Below are 6,051 nucleotides of genomic sequence, written 5' to 3'. Positions count from 1 at the left end.
AAGTGTCTCACCTAAAATAATAATAAAATAATGCAAAATAATTAAATAATGCATTCACCTAAGTAAAACTTAAGTAAGTGTAATAAGTAAATACTTATTTACACCAACACCCCCCCCTTACGTGCAACTTAGGGGAATTCCCTTAAGCTTACAAAATCTAGGATGAAATGCAATATGGGTCCCGGCTACTAGGCCATGTAAGGTACCCATGTACATAATGATATGCAATCTCCCATAAATTGGGGAAAGAGGGAAAACTTTATGGGAAAAACCCTCCCCCAAAAAGAGAGATAAATAGGGATGCATGGATGGATGGAGTAATCAAGACCCCCCCGTTATGACATACATCCAGTATATACATGAGAGAATGATGAGAAGAGGAAGAGAGATAGGATGGGCTCCCCTCCCAAAAGAAGAATGTCGAACAGTGACTGCTCCAATGAAGAAGCTGATCCAAGACTACAGAATGGTGTTCCTCCCCTTAGGAAGAAAAAATTCCAAAGGTACAAATGAGACGGTTTCATTGTGCATGGAAAGAATCCCATGGATAAGTGATGTCTCTAAAACTTGCTGAACTGGCTGAAGAACCTGTCCCAAAGAACTGTCTGTCTCTACAATTGATGAAGAACCCTGCTACAACTGCTGATCATAATTATCCATAATCACGTCAACCTATGAGGATTGACTAAGTAGAGAATGAACAGAGAGAGTTGGATGAAGCTCTCATGACAATTGAAGAAGGTAATTCTGCATCGAGAAGAAGAGGTAGATCATGAATATTGTCCCCCAAATCTAACACTGAACCTGTATATGAAAGACTGAATGTACCCTACTATTCTGGACCTATCAGTATGGCAATGTATGCATGTGGACTGAACTAATAAAGTGACCTCTCACTGTACCTGTCGACAAAACTCCATGTGTCTAAATCTGTTAAAGAACTATCGCTGGTGTCACTATCAGTTTCCACACTATATGATGTGCGAAGAGGAGTAGAGGACAAGCTCAGAGAACTTTCCTCAAAATATACATCCTTCTCCACAAACATCTGATGAGTCTCTGGATCTAGAATTTTGTATTCCTTCGCATCGTCTTCATAACCAATGAAAGTACAAGGCTAAGATGACTATGCTTTGCATCCCCTAGAAGATCTCTTTGCCCACGTAGGACAACCAAAGACTTTGAAGTGTGTCACACTATGTTTTTTGCCACACCATGCCTCAAAAGGAGTTTTTCCATCTAAGGCTAGATGAGGAGAATGATTAAGAATGTGAGTGGCAGTAGATATTGCTTTGACTTCTAATGATGGATCTAGAGACTTGGCATGAATCATGCAACTTGCCATAGACTTAAGAGTTCGGATCCTCAATGCTGCAACATCTATCTTATGCAGGCTGAATGCTAAAGGAGTCTAGAGATCAATGCCCTCATGTCTACAAAAGTCCTTAAGTCTTCTGTTCACATCCATGTTTCCATTGTCCATGTGGAGTACTTTGATGGCCTTTCTAGATTTTTGTTCTACATGAGCCTTGAAGGCTAGAAATGTGTCCAACACTTCATTATTACTTTGAAGAAACTAGACCCAAGTGAACCTTGAAAAGTCATCAACAAAGGTAAGTATGTAGTGACCCTGGCTGAATGCAAAAGGACCTACTAATACCATGTGAACCATCTAAAGAACACTTGATGTTCTAGAAGACTTCCCTCTTTGTAACTTCCCCTTGGGATGCATATCCACTGAATCTGTTGAACTTTTACCCTTAGAAAAGTTGATTTGAGGTAGACCTTTCACCATGTGGTATGTGCAAAGTTGCTGAAGATAGTGGTAGTCAAGATGACCATACTGCTCATGCCATAATTGCATGTTTGAATTTGATTGAGATAACTAGGCCTTTAAACGAGACTTGGGTAAAAAATGCGAGAAAGAGTACAACCTCTTGTGATCATTCACTTTCCCCACTACAACCAAGGAATTGTCTTTAAGACTATGCACTTTTACTGAGTCTGGAAGGAACTCAACTCTATGTCCATCTCCAAAGTGAGTGATTTGGTAGATTGATAGAAGATTTGAACTTAGGTTTGAAACATAGAGAACCTCTTGAAACTCTCCATTTTCCATCTCCACATTTCCTTTTCCTTCAACTTCCATTTTGTTGCCATTCCCCATGAAGATGTGCGGTACCTTGGACTGCTTCATTGAAGAAAAATCCTCCTTTGAAGAACCCATATGATATGAGGCACCCAAGTCAAATATCCATTCCTTTGAAGAGTTTGCATTTGCCATGAATGCTTGCCCATTGCCCTCGGAATCTGAAGATGATCCTTTGTCCTTGTAAGCATTAGGCAATGGAACATTATGTTTCTTCATAATGTTGGTTAATTCATCAATCTTTTTGAGATAACACTCATGCTCTTCATGACCCGATTTCTTGCAATAAGCACACTTCTTCTTCTCCTTATTGTTGTACCCTTTCTTGTTGAAATTTGAGGACTTGCCTTGTTGATTGGATTGTGGTGTTGTCTTTTTTGCATCCCCAGATTTATCTTTCTTCAACTTCTTCTTACCCTTTCCTTTATTTGAAGACTATCCAACTAAATTTTGAGAACCCTCATTGGCCACCAATGCTTTGGACTAAGGTGATTTGAGAATCCCCATTGATTTCAACTTCTTTTCTTCATCATCCAATAGTTTAGCATATTCATCAAAAGTGGCTTGCTTGTAGGCAGACCCTAAGGTAGTCTTTGATGTGTTAAAAGAAGATAAAAATGTGGAATATTCAGATGGCAGCTTGTTATGGATAAGATATATTAGTTTGTCATCTTTGATAGAACTCCCACAATCAATAAGCTTTGTCCTTATTTCATTCACCTTAATGATGAAGTCCTATATTGAGTCATATGACTTAGGATCTAAGGAAACAAGCTCATCTTCAATTTTGAACACATCCTCTTCACACACTTTCCTATAAAGGCTTTCGAGGGTATCCCAAGCTTCCTTGGATGTAGTACATTTCTTGATTTGATACATGATCTTATCATCTACCCCCAAACATATATCACCTAGGGCTTTCCTATCCATGGCTACCCAATTTGAAATTTCACTTGTTGATACATTATCACCTGCTAGTTTAGGAAGAGTACCATCTACATATTGTGAAACTCCATTATGCATTAAGTGATACAACATTTTGATTGACCACGAAGCATAGTTATGAGGAGTTAATTTAGGAAACTTAAAGGTGCCCATAATGCAAAAAATGAAAGAAATGTGCAAAAAAGAGAGAACACAACACCAAGAACACCCCCCCTTTTCACTAAATCAAGAAACCCCCCCAAAATAGATGCTTTGGGCACTTTATCGATAGTGCGATTCCAATAAGCCACTTTCCAATTTTGGCCTTCGTGGAATTTTGATTTTTCTTGTTACAACTTCTTAATGGAATACAAATCTAAAACTTTACAATGTGCTACAATTCTGAAGCATTACAAAGCAAAGAAAGGCCCTATTGTTGAAAGTGAAAATTTTGTCCACACAACACTATAATTTAATGCTAGATTTGGAAAGTAGACAAAAAAAATACACACTTTCAAAAAAAATGGAACCTGTTTTTGACTCCAGATGTGCCTGTACGGAGCATTTGAAGTTGTAAAATGCAAGATTATCTTGGTACAATTGCCAAAAAATGCAATTTCTAAACAATTCATGTACCAAAACCAGAAAATAGCTACACTACTAAAAAATTTAGAAAATTTTACCCAATTTCAAAAAAAATTGCACCTGATTTGGAGTTTGGATGTGCGAGATATGCCCTCTTGAAGTCGGACTGCAAAAACCAAAATCAATTTGGAGAGGGGTTGCATGAGCGAAATGATGGGATTAAAGTTGATGATCATATGGCTATTGTAGCAGTTCAATATTGGCTTGAAATGAAATCCAAATGGGCATCAAATTTAGGCACAGGAACTGGTGATGTCAGCAAAGATTAGACCTTTAGGATGATGTCAGCGGATGATGTGTCTGTACGGACAATACAGAAGATGATGTGGCGGTAGACCATATGCTTACTGTCAGTCTAGTCACTACTGATTGGGATGTGTGGTGGAGGATGTGTCAGTACTGACAATGCTAAAACTGTGTATGGTCTAGGCGTTACTAGACACCACGTGTCGCAGGGGAATTGGGTGGGAATGTTAAACTTGCAAGTGTTGATGGCAGTGGTTGCGAGATTTGAAATGGCATCGGATTCCTTATGTGTTGCTAGAGATATTTTTCGTAGTTGGGATGTTTACTACCTGGAGTTTCTGCACTTAGTCCCACATGCACGGGAGTAGAGGACAAAGTGGGTTTTAAAAATAAACTGTCGTGAATGGAGAGTAACAATGCCCGCCGGTGGGAGTTAATTGCAAAAATTTTGTGAAAGGGGCTATCGGATGAGGTTTGGCCACCTGGGGTGGTGAATCCTTGCCGGTGGGTATGCTGAGGTTGCTAGTAAAATTGCAAGGATTTATCTACAGTACAAACTGGTGCCGGTCTGACCCTCAATTTATGAAGCCAAATTTACATAATGAAGCCCGCAAATATTAATAAAATATCTGCAAAATAATAAAAATTTCTGCCAAATAGTAGAGCCGAGCTAGGGTGTCACTACCCAGTTCGGCAAAATTTTTTCTCTGTGCTGATATTTTGAAAATAAATATTCAAAAAATAGAGAATTAAAATAATTCAAATTTGAACAATAATTAATCAAAATAATGAAATGACCATAGCCGAATTGCAAATTGGGGCCTCAGAGTTCCGATTTGCAAAAAATTTTTGCCTCACGATCAACTTTCACCCAATATAGGCAAATTTATAGTCGATCTTCATCAAATCGACGCTCCGGATGCAACGGTGAGGTCAGATCTAGCTCTAGATGCTCCCAATTTCTATAGATTCTCTAGATACATGTTGAGATGTTGAAGCATGAATGGTCTCAAATAGCTATGTGATGAGAATCTCCCCCAGCTTTGATAGCATGTAAGAATTTGGCTTAGGCTAGAATTCACCCAAGAACTAAAGAACTCAATACAAGCACACAATAGACCAAAATAGACAGAGTATGATCAGAAGATATTCATTCAATAACATCATTCATAGTACACTAGGAGTGCCTGAATATAAAGGCCTTAGGAGAGCTTCTAGAATGCATAGAAGTTAGCATCATGATATGTCATACAACCAGGCACATGTCCACCAGATATGGGTTATCCTCCACTAAGCACGAGATTAAGTGCGATGATGTGAGGATAAGCCTACAATGGTGTAGCACGCAAATCATTGGTGCAGACAACATGTGCTAAATGAGGAGTGTGGATAACTATGTTGTCATCATAACAACTCAGTGAATGATGCATATTCCTATGTTGTAGACACCATGTGCATAATTAGAGTTGCGTAACTCAATGAGAGTTCACAAACTCCTAAGTGTCTCACCTAAAATAATAATAAAATAATGCAAAATAATTAAATAATGCATTAACCTAAGTAAAACTTAAGTAAGTGTAATAAGTAAATACTTATTTACACCAACAGTTACATTTTTTGTACTTTTTCCAAATGGACCAGAAATATGTTTTTCTTTATGTTAATCTACCTCATGAATAGAAGGTGCAGGGACTTTAAGTGCTATCTTGGCATGAAAATGTATAACAACATTGGCATAAGATTATGACTATTCTTTACTAGTTGTAAGAGATGTAGCATCTCTTAACACAAATGGCATTTTTGGTTTCATATTATCATGTTTTCCTTTAATTGTGATAATATCACAATGTTCAAAGTCCATGGGTTCAATCATGTTGATCACATCATCGTCATTGGTGTATGTATAACTGACCCTTTTATTGGTTTTCCATTTAGAGTTTTCTTGTAAGGTCCCTTCCCTAGTACCCTATTAAAAACTTAATAACACAAATATGGTCAGATCTAGGAAGTGTAAGGGGATGAGAGGTCATGTTTTGTGCCTTGTGTATAGAATATGAATTATATACTATTACCATATACCTTAAGAT

This window comes from Cupressus sempervirens, chromosome 6 (assembly GCF_028749045.1).
Source record: "Cupressus sempervirens isolate cs-2001-9-10 chromosome 6, ASM2874904v1, whole genome shotgun sequence".
Taxonomy (NCBI): Eukaryota; Viridiplantae; Streptophyta; class Pinopsida; order Cupressales; family Cupressaceae; genus Cupressus; species Cupressus sempervirens.
Note: the sequence above shows the minus strand (reverse complement) of the source record.